This window comes from Schistocerca americana, chromosome 3 (genome assembly GCF_021461395.2).
Source record: "Schistocerca americana isolate TAMUIC-IGC-003095 chromosome 3, iqSchAmer2.1, whole genome shotgun sequence".
Lineage (NCBI taxonomy): Eukaryota > Metazoa > Arthropoda > Insecta > Orthoptera > Acrididae > Schistocerca > Schistocerca americana.
This window is the reverse complement of record NC_060121.1, coordinates 19,679,334-19,692,751: the sequence shown is the minus strand read 5'-3', so window position 1 is coordinate 19,692,751 and position 13,418 is coordinate 19,679,334. Positions and strand designations below refer to the sequence as shown.

The 13,418-nt window shown below is 41.9% G+C and overlaps 1 pseudogene; it reads right to left on the bottom strand.

Moving 5' to 3' along the window:
* The window catches only part of LOC124605209, an 83,615-nt pseudogene that overhangs the window by 64,033 nt on the left and 6,164 nt on the right, over nucleotides 1–13,418 (bottom strand).

Sequence of the window (13,418 nt, the reverse complement as noted above, 5' to 3'; positions counted from 1 at the left end):
GATTCTGAGCAATGCAAGCAGCAATATAGTGAAAAAATAAACCAGAGCCTCAGCAGACCATGAGCCTGCCACTGCCAAATCTGGAATGCTGATAAACATTTCTCCTTCTTCCATTATGCTTAACACGGTCTTCGTGTAAACAATCAACACCGAAATAGAATTTCTGAATGAGAAACCTGCTCCATAAGCTTATCTTGCATACAGAATATGCATGGGAGTGCTGAAAAGTAATGCCTCTGAATTTTTTATTCTGTTCTCAATATCGGTCGAGGTATGACACGTCACACATATTACTTGGTCAGCTTTCCCACTTCACTGACTCGTGGCACACCCCCCTCCCGCAAACAGATGGAGTCGCAATAGGCAGCCCACTCTGACCAGAGATTGTGAATATATTTACGGTGCACTTCGAGGAAGAGGCCCTGATGTCATTCAAATGGAAATCCTTCTTCTTCTTCTTCTTCTTCTTCTTCTTCTGTTATGTGGATAACACACTTGTCATCTGGCCTCATGGAAGAGACAAACTTCTTGACTTCTTTGTACATCTGAACTCCACACGCCACAAAATCAAATTCACTATGGAGACCAAAGAAGAAGGAAGACTACCATTCCTGCACATCATAGTCAGGAGAATAACGGACAGCACCCTGCGCCATAGCGTGTATCTGACTCTACAAAACACATAAACTCAGTTCTCCCTATGGCACTGTGAATAATTTCAATTACAAAAAGTGTGATGAATGTTGCAGCGTACATTTAATTTCCACTTAGGCTTTGCATTCAAGATCAGTCTTACCTGAGAGTGCAACATTATATCTTTGGATAATTTAATTATATGTTCATTAGATTTTGGTTATAAGGCACGTTTTGCTGCCTAATGTTTCATCTCCAAATGCTGGAAACAATCCATGGAGGAAGAGGAGTATGTAAGACATTGGTGGACCAGGTTGGAAGAATCTGTGAATTTCAATACTCTGTAGAAGAGCTCAATCATTTGAAAATAACTTTCAGACCTTGTGGCTATTCTAACAGATATACATAAGGCACTACATTCTAAAATATTTGCATCTTTCACTGAAAAACAAGCAACTAGAGGAAAAGTTCTCTTGCCATTTGTAAAAACAGTCGCAGATCGCGACCTCCGAGTGCTATGAAGAGAAGGTATTGACGCAGTGCTTAAACCAAACTGAAGACCACAACAGCAGCCATACTCAAGTAAATTGCTATGCAGTAGTTTCAGTGAATTTGACAATGATGTGGCTGCTTTCATGGTGGCCCAGTCATGTTGTGGGGATAGGGAATGCCAGTGACAGGGCTGGAATTGTAGGTGACAGATTGATTTTTGGCAAAGCCTTGTATCAATACCTCCTTAATTATTGAGCTGAAAAACTATAAAAAACATTCATACAGTAAAATCACACAAAAAAATTTCCTATTTCTGCAGGTATTGTGCCTTCTGTTTCCTTTTCATTACAAAAACATATTGATTCAAATTTATAAAGTCACAATTATGTCGCTGTGATTTGTGTAACACACATTCTGGAACATGTTCCAGGAATGTCAAAAAACAGACAGCTTTAAATACTTACTCTAGCTCATCTTTCAAGACTTGCATGCCAATAACAACACCATCTATCCAATCTGTTTTTATTTCTCTTTCATGTAAAGATTTCTCCACAAAGGATATCATCTGCCATGTAGGCAGTGCAAGAGGAAATTCCACACTCACATTTGGGTAATCAAGTAGAGTCTGTGTCTTGTCAGAACCAAGTACAATCAACCCAATTTCATCTTTCCCACTGGTAAATATCTGGAAACATATTAAATGGTAAAAATAAGTTTTGTTTATAACAAGTTGTATACCAATAAAAACATCACACACAGATACTCTTTATAAAATTATTTAATTGGATAGATAAAAAATCTACTCGCCAAGCAGTGGCAGAACACACACATAAAAGACTGTTGTGATAGGCAAGCATTTGGAGCCAGTGACTCCTTCTTCAGGCTAAAGGGTTGCAGGGGAAGCAAGAAGGGTGAAGGAAAAGGACTGGAGAGGTCTAAGAAAAGGGGTAGATTTTGGGAAAGTTACCCAGAACCGTGGGTCATGGGTGACTTACCGTACAGGATGAGAAGGAAAGACTAATTGTTGGGGACTGCATCGGGCAAGATTCGGAAACCTGAGAGCATAAAGGTGGAAGACAGGGTAATATGCAAGACAGAGATTACTACTAAAACTGTACATGAGTTAATAAGAGTGAGAAGCTAAGCGTATTGTATACAACAGCTGCGGGAGGGGGTAGTGAAAATAGATGGGAAAGACAATGAAAGATGTAGAAAGCTAAAACAGAGTGAAGCAAAGAGTAATTACAGTGAAGAAAGGCTGAGACAGCAGAAATTAACGTAAATTGAGGCGAGGTGGGTGGTGAGAACCAAGGACACGTTGTAGTGCTAGTTCCCACCTGCGGAGTTCTGAGAAACTGGTGTCTGGCGGAAGAATCCAGGTGGCATGTGTGGTGAAACAAGTGTCGAGGTCACGTATGCCATGTTGTAGAGCATGCCCTGCAACAGGATATTGTGAGTTTCCAGTATATACACTATGCATATGCCCATTTATCATAACTAATAATTTGGTGGTAGTCATGCAGATGTAGAAAGCTGAACAGTGTCTACATAATAGCTGGTATATGACATGTGTCGTTTCTATTTTTCGCCTGATCCGCAGTTCTGGGTGACTTTCCCAAAATCTACACCTTTTCCTGGAACTCTCCAGGCCTTTTCCTTTACCCTTCTTTCTTCCCCTTCAATGCTTCTGTCTGGAGGAGCCACTGGCTCCGAAAGCTTGCCAATCACAACAGTCTTTTATGTGTATGTTCTGCTGCCACTTGGTGAGTAGATTTTTTATCTATTCAATTAAATAATTTATATATAAAAACAAAGATGAGGTGACTTACCGAACAAAAGCGCTGGCAGGTCGATAGACACACAAACAAACACAAACATACACACAAAATTCAAGCTTTCGCAACAAACTGTTGCCTCATCAGGAAAGAGGGAAGGAGAGGGGAAGACGAAAGGAAGTGGGTTTTAAAGGAGAGGGTAAGGAGTCATTCCAATCCCGGGAGCGGAAAGACTTACCTTAGGGGGAAAAAAGGACAGGTATACACTCGCACACACGCACATATCCATCCACACATACAGACACAAGCAGAGATCTCTGCTTGTGTCTGTATGTGTGGATGGATATGTGCGTGTGTGCGAGTGTATACCTGTCCTTTTTTCCCCCTAAGGTAAGTCTTTCCGCTCCCGGGATTGGAATGACTCCTTACCCTCTCCTTTAAAACCCACTTCCTTTCGTCTTCCCCTCTCCTTCCCTCTTTCCTGATGAGGCAACAGTTTGTTGCGATAGCTTGAATTTTGTGTGTATGTTTGTGTTTGTTTGTGTGTCTATCGACCTGCCAGCGCTTTTGTTCGGTAAGTCACCTCATCTTTGTTTTTATATATAATTTTTCCCGCGTGGAATGTTTCCTTCCATTATATTGATACAATTAAATAATTTTATCAATAATTTATTGTTTTTGTTGTTATAGTTACTCTTTATAACCTACTTAAAATACATCACGTACCCTCCTCTCCACAATTCTTCGAACACATAGCTTTGCCTTTTGTAAAAAATCACTGTTTCTGTATAACATACTTGGAATCAAAGTGTCCAACATCAATTACAATCATAAACAGAAGAAAGAAAGTCATTGTATTTATTGGCAGTATTACACAATCAAATATTTTGAAAGAGTTCCAGCGGTATAAATTTACAAAATCTTACAAATAAATATATACGTTTATTCTTTAAATCAATTCTTAGCAATAACATAATAGTATAAATTGCAGAATCAATATAGCCAATTTTAATGTAATGACTGTAATACAAATACAAAATAACAGCGGTAAGTTATAACAAATGAGAGAGAGAGAGAGAGAGAGAGAGGCATTTAGACCATGTTTCATTACAGTGTGAAACTTATTAGAATTAAAATGAAGCCATAGTGAATTATTACATTCCAAAAATAATAATTATTGTGCTCTTTCACCCCAAAATACTACCTTCATTAGGTAATATATACTTTTAATTTCAGAAATTTTTACAACAGCTCTGGACTTCACTGCCTCGATGAATTTATTACATGTGTCAATGAATGAGGGTTGATAACACTGCTTTAGTCATTCAATTGTTCATCATGTGATATTCACAATGTTCTTAATAACTTCTTATGTAAAGTTCTATCATTGTTTGTTGTTGTGGTCTTCAGTCCTGAGACTGGTTTGATGCAGCTCTCCATGCTACTCTATCCTGTGCAAGTTCTTTCATCTCCCAGTACCTACTGCAACCTACATCCTTCTGAATCTGCTTAGTGTATTCATCTCTTGGTCTCCCTCTACGATTTTTACCCTCCACGCTGCCCTCCAATACTACATTGGTGATCCCTTGATGCCTCAGAACATGTCCTACCAACCGATCCCTTCTCCTGGTCAAGTTGTGCCACAAACTTCTCTTCTCCCCAATCCTATTCAATACTTCCTCATTAGTTATGTGATCTACCCATCTAATCTTCAGCATTCTTCTGTAGCACCACATTTCGAAAGCTTCTATTCTCTTCTTGTCCAAACTATTTATCGTCCATGTTTCACTTCCATACATGGCTACACTCCATACGAATACTTTCAGAAATGACTTCCTGACACTTAAATCTATACTGGATGTTAACAAATTTCTCTTCTTCAGAAACGCTTTCCTTGCCATTGCCAGCCTACATTTTATATCCTCTCTACTTTGACCATCATCAGTTATTTTGCTCCCCAAATAGCAAAACTCCTTTACTACTTTAAGTGCCTCATTTCCTAATCTAATTCCCTCAGCATCACCCGACTTAATTAGACTACATTCCATTATCCTTGTTTTGCTTTTGTTGATGTTCATCTTATATCCTCCTTTCAAGACACTGTCCATTCCATTCAACTGCTCTTCCAAGTCCTTTGCTGTCTCTGACAGAATTACAATGTCATTGGCGAACCTCAAAGTTTTTATTTCTTCTCCATGAATTTTAATACCTACTCCGAATTTTTCTTTTGTTTCCTTTACTGCTTGCTCAATATACAGATTGAACAACATCGGGGAGAGGCTACAACCCTGTCTTACTCCCTTCCCAACCACTGCTTCCCTTTCATGTCCCTCGACTCTTATAACTGCCATCTGGTTTCTGTACAAATTGTAAATAGCCTTTCGCTCCCTGTATTTTACCCCTGCCACCTTTAGAATTTGAAAGAGAGTATTCCAGTCAACATTGTCAAAAGCTTTCTCTAAGTCTACAAATGCTAGAAACGTAGGTTTGCCTTTCCTTAATCTTTCTTCTAAGATAAGTCGTAAGGTCAGTATTGCCTCACGTGTTCCAGTGTTTCTACGGAATCCAAACTGATCTTCCCCGAGGTTGGCTTCCACTAGTTTTTCCATTCGTCTGTAAAGAATTCGTGTTAGTATTTTGCAGCTGTGACTTATTAAGCTGATAGTTCAGTAATTTTCACATCTGTCAACACCTGCTTTCTTTGGGATTGGAATTATTATATTCTTCCTGAAGTCTGAGGGTATTTCACCTGTCTCATACATCTTGCTCACCAGATGGTAGAGTTTTGTCAGGACTGGCTCTCCCACGGCCGTCAGTAGTTCCAATGGAATATTGTCTACTCGGGGGGCCTTGTTTCGACTCAGGTCTTTCAGTGCTCTGTCAAACTCTTCACGCAGTATCATATCTCCCATTTCATCTTCATCTACATCCTCTTCCATTTCCATAATATTGTCCTCAAGTACATCGCCCTTGTATAGACCCTCTATATACTCCTTCCACCTTTCTGCTTTCCCTTCTTTGCTTAGAACTGGGTTTCCATCTGAGCTCTTGATATTCATACAAGTCGTTCTCTTATCTCCAAAGGTCTCTTTAATTTTCCTGTAAGCGGTATCTATCTTACCCCTAGTGAGATAGGCCTCTACATCCTTACATTTGTCCTCTAGCCATCCCTGCTTAGCCATTTTGCACTTCCTGTCAATCTCATTTTTGAGACGTTTGTATTCCTTTTTGCCTGTTTCACTTACTGCATTTTTATATTTTCTCCTTTCATCAATTAAATTCAATATTTCTTCTGTTACCCAAGGATTTCTACTAGCCCTCGTCTTTTTACCTACTTGATCCACTGCTGCCTTCACTACTTCATCCCTCAAAGCTACCCATTCTTCTTCTACTGTATTTATTTCCCCCATTCCTGTCAATTGTTCCCTTATGCTCTCCCTGAATCTCTGTACAACCTCTGGTTCTTTTAGTTTATCCAGGTCCCATCTCCTTAAATTCCTACCTTTTTGCAGTTTCTTCAGTTTTAATCTACAGGTCATAACCAATAGATTGTGGTCAGAGTCCACATCTGCCCCTGGAAATGTCTTACAATTTAAAACCTGGTTCCTAAATCTCTGTCTTACCATTATATAATCTATCTGATACCTTTTAGTATCTCCAGGGTTCTTCCATGTATACAAACTTCTTTCATGATTCTTAAACCAAGTGTTAGTTATGATTATGTTGTGCTCTGTGCAAAATTCGACCAGGCGGCTTCCTCTTTCATTTCTGTCCCCCAATCCATATTCACCTACTATGTTTCCTTCTCTCCCTTTTCCTACACTCGAATTCCAGTCACCCATGACTATTAAATTTTCGTCTCCCTTCACAATCTGAATAATTTCTTTTATTTCATCATACATTTCTTCAATTTCTTCGTCATCTGCAGAGCTAGTTGGCATATAAACTTGTACTACTGTAGTAGGTGTGGGCTTCGTATCTATCTTGGCCACAATAATGCGTTCACTATGCTGTTTGTAGTAGCTTACCCGCATTCCTATTTTCCTATTCATTATTAAACCTACTCCTGCATTACCCCTATTTGATTTTGTGTTTATAACCCTGTAGTCACCTGACCAGAAGTCTTGTTCCTCCTGCCACCGAACTTCACTAATTCCCACTATATCTAACTTCAACCTATCCATTTCCCTTTTTAAATTTTCTAACCTACCTGCCCGATTAAGGGATCTGACATTCCACGCTCCGATCCGTAGAACGCCAGTTTTCTTTCTCCTGATAACGACATCCTCTTGAGTAGTCCCCGCCCGGAGATCCGAATGGGGGACTATTTTACCTCCAGAATATTTTACCCAAGAGGACGCCATCATCATGTAATCATACAGTAAAGCTGCATGCCCTCGGGAAAAATTACGGCTGTAGTTTCCCCTTGCTTTCAGCCGTTCGCAGTACCGGCAGTTCTATCATGAAAAAGATAATCTACGTAAGTTTTAAAAGTCGCGAATCTTTAAACAACAACTTGATAATGGGTATATCAGTATTTTGTATACATTCTAGCATTGCTAGATTTACTTTTAAATTTTAAAGTATATGAGCAGATTGGCAACTTTCCATCCAGAAAATTTGCTGTTGGCAAGACCTCACTACAAAGAAAAATGGTCTTTCCGGAGTCAAATGCTAAAGAATTCATAAATACCAGCAGTGTAAGTGATACAAACAGGTATTAAGCAACGGTCATAAATATCGTTCTGCTAGACGAGAAAAAAAGTAGGTAGATGAAAGAGTAAATTGGGTGCAAGGATTGAACATAAACTCACCCAAATTACAAAGGATCTTTCTTTTTTTTTTTTTTTTAAAAAAAAAAAAAAAAAAGAGGTTCACTGCTCAAGAATTGAGAACTGCCCCCACCCCCCTTTCTTTTACAGGCTTGCTTTCACTTCTCAGATGAGACCATGTCCCCCATATAAGAAGAAAATAGCCAATATGTAAAGAGAATTACACTTAAAGAGTTTTCTAGAATGAGACTTTCACTCTGCAGCATAGCGTGCACTGATATGAAACTTCCTGGCAGATTAAAACTGTGTGCTGGACCAAGGCTCAAACTTGGTGATCGTAACCCCAGACCTGTGTTGCCGTTTTCGGAGGTAAATCTCGTATTTGGAAAGAGGAGATGACAGTTAGGGTACTATGGGCGAGCAGCTGCCATCAATTTTTGATGGTGCAGAACCCACAATAGTGGAACTGCTGCCAAGTCCAAAGGCACCTGTTACCAGTCTTACCCCACAATAGTGTATCGAATCCAGACTTAATGTCGTAGCTGATAAAAAGTCATATGAGAGATTCCTGTAATCTAGGTGTGACTGCACCAATGCTGCATTCAGCCATACCAAACTAGAGTGGACCACACCGCGGTCGGTGTCGCTGAGGCATAGAAGAGCATTCAGGTGCGACCTACATGTCTGCTTTAGTTGACAAAGATGGGGAAGCCATGTCAACTAGGCATAAAAGACCGGTTCTAAAAAACACAATGGCAGAAATGCATAACGTAGGTCATGGCAGCCAAAAAATGGATGCTATGAGTGAATGCGCAGGATTGTGCTTAGTGTATTGCTCCCTGCATTCTGCCTCCAGCAATAGCCGTCGCGGATGAACAAAAAAGATGGAGACACCATATGTCATGCAGATGCCGAAAGATCATTGATAGCCACATAAAGGAGAGCAGCACTCAAAACAGAACCTTGTGCAAGCCCCTTCTCCTGCAGGGGGGGATGCTACAGGAGGCACCAACCTGTACCCAAAAAGTGTGACATGGAAGAAAGTTCTGGATAAAAATCATGAGTGGACCATGGAAGCCCCACTCCTTTAAGGTGGCAAGGACGTTATGGCACCATGTGGTATCATAAGATATATACGCAGATCAATCAAAACTGCAACAAGGAACTGATGCTGAGCAAAAGCTGTTCAGATAACACACTTCAAGTGGACTAAATTATCTTCAGTAGAGCGCCCTTGGCGAAAAGCACACTGGATCGAAGCCAAAAGATCCGGGGATTCAAGGGCACAATACAGCCTTCGACTAACCATATGTTCAAGTAACTTGCAGGACACTGAGTAAACAATCTGGACGACAGCTGTCCGTTTGAAGAGGCAATTTATCTGATTTCAAAATTGGAATAACAGCATTTTCTCGCTACTGGGAAGAAAATTCTGCATTGCACCAGGGATGGTTAAAGCAAGGCCAGGTACACTGATGGAAAAATTTGCAACACCAAAAAATAATTAATGTAGAGTAATGAAATACCAGGAATATATTTGTTGAGACAACATATGTAAAGTGATTAATGTTGCAGGATCAGGGATCAATGTAAGTGTGAGATAAGCCACAGTAAATGTAAATGTAAATTATGGTACGCTGTAGTACACGTGTCATGTGTCAGTTTGTGGAATGGAGTTCCATGCCTGTTGCACTTGGTTGGCCAATATAAGGACAGTTAATGATGTTTGTGGATGCGTTGAAGCTGTCATCAGATGATGTCCAATATGAGCTCGATTGGAGGTAGAGCTGGTTATCGAGCAAGCCAAGGCAATATGTTGACACACTATAGCATGTTGGCTTACAACAGCAGTATGTGAGCAAGTGTTATCCTGTAGGAAAACACCTCCAGGAATGCTGTTTGCGAATGGCAGCACAACAGGTCAAATAACCAGACGGACATACAAATTTGCAGTCAGCGTTCGTGGGATTCATACAGACAGTTTTGTCAGTGGAAAAGTGAAAGCCATTGTCGATGCTCCAGGAGTAAAGACAATCAAGGCATTGCTGAAGATGCCACTAAGTGAGACAGGTTCACAGAGAACTGCAATAGAAGGCAAAATCGTCAAAAAAAAAGGGAGCCGGAGATGCCCAGTGGGAGACATGCCATTATAGGGTTAATGGCGATAGCAAAGAGAATGACACTCAGAATGGAACCCTGAGACACACCATTTTCCTGGATAAAGGTGTCCAACAAGGCAGACCCTTCATGCACCTCGAAAACTCGGTCTTTTAAAAATGTCTGAAGGAAACAGGGTAGGTGGTCACGGAAGCCCCACATGTGAAGAGTATGGAGGGTACTAGCTCTCTAGCAGGTGTCATAGGCCTTCTCCAAATCGAAAAACACGGCGACAGTCTGGGATTTCTGCAGAAAACCATTCATGACATGGGTGGGCAAAATAATGAGACGGTCAACTGCAGAATGCCGTGTTGAAAGCCACACTGTGCATTCATAAAAAATTGTGAGACTCGAGCCACCATATCATCCGGGCATGAATCATATGTCCCATCACCTTGCGAACACACTGGTAAGAGAGATGGAGTGGTAGCTAGAAGGAAGAGTGTGTGTGTGTGTGTGTGTGTGTGTGTGTGTGTGTGTGTGTGTGTGTGTGTGTGTGTGTCAGAGAGAGAGAGAGAGAGAGAGAGAGAGAGAGAGCTAATTTCGGCAAGAGCTGGATTTCCATCAATAAACTGAGTTGAAGTCTGCTGTTGTGGTCTTCATCCAACTACTGCTTTGGTGCATCTCACCAGCCTTTGTAAGCCTCTTCATCTCTGCATAGTATTTCAACCTAAATCCACTTAAAATGGTGAACCACCATTCAGAGAATAACTTTTTAACAACACAGTTTGACTTCTGTAAAGGCTTCTATACTGAGAATCCAACATAATATCTCACAAATTCAATTCCAGTAGAATTAAATAGTGAAAATTATCCCCTCTGTCATCTTGCCAAAGCCTTTGACTGTTTAGATTAAATACACTCTTGGAAATGGAAAAAAGAACACATTGACACCGGTGTGTCACACCCACCATACTTGCTCCGGACACTGCGAGAGGGCTGTACAAGCAATGATCACACGCACGGCACAGCGGACACACCAGGAACCGCGGTGTTGGCCGTCGAATGGCTCTAGCTGCGCAGCATTTGTACACCGCCGCCGTCAGTGTCAGCCAGTTTGCCGTGGCATACGGAGCTCCATCGCAGTCTTTAACACTGGTAGCATGCCGCGACAGCATGGACGTGAACTGTATGTGCAGTTGACGGACTTTGAGCGAGGGCGTATAGTGGGCATGCGGGAGGCCGGGTGGACGTACCGCCGAATTGCTCAACACGTGGGGCGTGAGGTCTCCACAGTACATCGATGTTGTCGCCAGTGGTAGGCGGAAGGTGCACGTGCCCGTCGACCTGGGACCAGACCGCAGCGATGCACAGATGCACGCCAAGACCGTAGGATCCTACGCAGTGCCGTAGGGGACCGCACCGCCACTTCCCAGCAAATTAGGGACACTGTTGCTCCTGGGGTATCAGCGAGGACCATTCGCAACCGTCTCCATGAAGCTGGGCTATGGTCCCACACACCGTTAGGCCGTCTTCCGCTCACGCCCCAACATCGTGCAGCCCGCCTCCAGTGGTGTCGCGACAGGCGTGAATGGAGGGACGAATGGAGATGCGTCGTCTTCAGCGATGAGAGTCGCTTCTGCCTTGGTGCCAATGATGGTCGTATGCGTGTTTGGCGCCGTGCAGGTGAGCGCCACAATCAGGACTGCATACGACCGAGGCACACAGGGCCAACACCCAGCATCATGGTGTGGGGAGCGATATCCTACACTGGCCGTACACCACTGGTGATCATCGAGGGGACACTGAATAGTGCACGGTACATCCAAACCGCCATCGAACCCATCGTTCTACCATTCCTAGACCGGCAAGGGAACTTGCTGTTCCAACAGGACAATGCACGTCCGCATGTATCCCGTGCCACCCAACGTGCTCTAGAAGGTGTAAGTCAACTACCCTGGCCAGCAAGATCTCCGGATCTGTCCCCCATTGAGCATGTTTGGGACTGGATGAAGCGTCGTCTCACGCGGTCTGCACGTCCAGCACAAACGCTGGTCCAACTGAGGCGCCAGGTGGAAATGGCATGGCAAGCCGTTCCACAGGACTACATCCAGCATCTCTACGATCGTCTCCATGGGAGAATAGCAGCCTGCATTGCTGCGAAAGGTGGATATACACTGTACTAGTGCCGACATTGTGCATGCTCTGTTGCCTGTGTCTATGTGTCTGTGGTTCTGTCAGTGTGATCATGTGATGTATCTGACCCCAGGAATGTGTCAATAAAGTTTCCCCTTCCTGGGACAATGAATTCATGGTGTTCTTATTTCAATTTCCAGGAGTGTAATTTTGTGAGGGGAAGCTAAAATAGTATGGCATTAAAAGTCTTCCCCTTGCATGGATTGAGTTGTACTTTAACTACAGAAAATGGAAGGTCACATTAACAAATGATAAGACAGGAATAAGATTAAACTCAAAAAGGGAGAACATAAAATATGGTGTGGCACACAGTGTTTGCTGCCAAGTCCACAAAAATGATTTACTTGGGGCACTGGAGGGCTTTGGAAAAACTCTAATGTTTTGCACTGTCACAAACTTATTGATGCGAGATCTAAACTCATCCATACCAGAAACATCCAGGAGAATAACAGAACAGGCTTGTACTGATCCACAGGTACCAGCTTAATGCCTAAAAACTTGTATTGTGCAGTTCTAAAGAAATAAAAGTGACTTACAGATATGAATATTAAAAGTAGGGATAAATGGGCAATTAGGATCCCGTGTTCTAAGTTCCTGGGTATGCAGATACCACTCACGTGTGAGACCAACATGTGGGTCAGTTATCCGAGGAGCTAGTTCCGCCCATTTTGTGCTTAGAAATCTCTTACTGTATGAAACTGGGCAAAGGATTGCTAACACACTTTCACTCAGTTTACTCATATGGCATAATCTTCTGAGGTACTTCAGCTAAGCAGAAAAAAATATTTATTCTACATCTTGAAAAAGCTTCTTCAGGGACCCATGGATTCTCACACTTACATGCCTGTAGAAGTTATATTCCCTAATGGTATCTGTGAGTAATAACAAGAGTTAGTTTAAGATGAACTCAGCAATTCAGAACTGCAATACTAGAAGCAAAAATAATTTCCATATATAAAAACCTGAAATCAGGGTTGCCGCAAGTTTCTCCAAGTGAAATTCCCTGATATTTCTCTGATTCCACAGACACATTTTAGAATTTTTCCCCGACAAATTTTGAGGTCTCAAGGGGAGGTAAGGACATAAGTTGACAAAAGAATGTAAGGGCTTTGTATTTCTCCCCCATTTTGTTTTAGGGCGCAAAAACAACTAGGGTCATATGTGTCCATGCCAAAACTGTGAAACACAAAGATAAAGAGAGGAGTTAAAAATGATTACATGTCAACGTTTAATGACAGAAGAGAGGACAGCTATAAACAGGGACGTGGAGAAAGGTCTACGAACTACGCAATAGGGAAATTGAGGCCCAGAACTAAACATTAAATGGCCTTCACCATATTGCTACAACTGATAAAAAGTAAAACACGGTCGACAGCCCACGCATTGTTCACTAAAACGGCCAATAACTCAGGTGGCAAACCCAAACGGGAATGTAAACGGTAAAAAAAAAGGG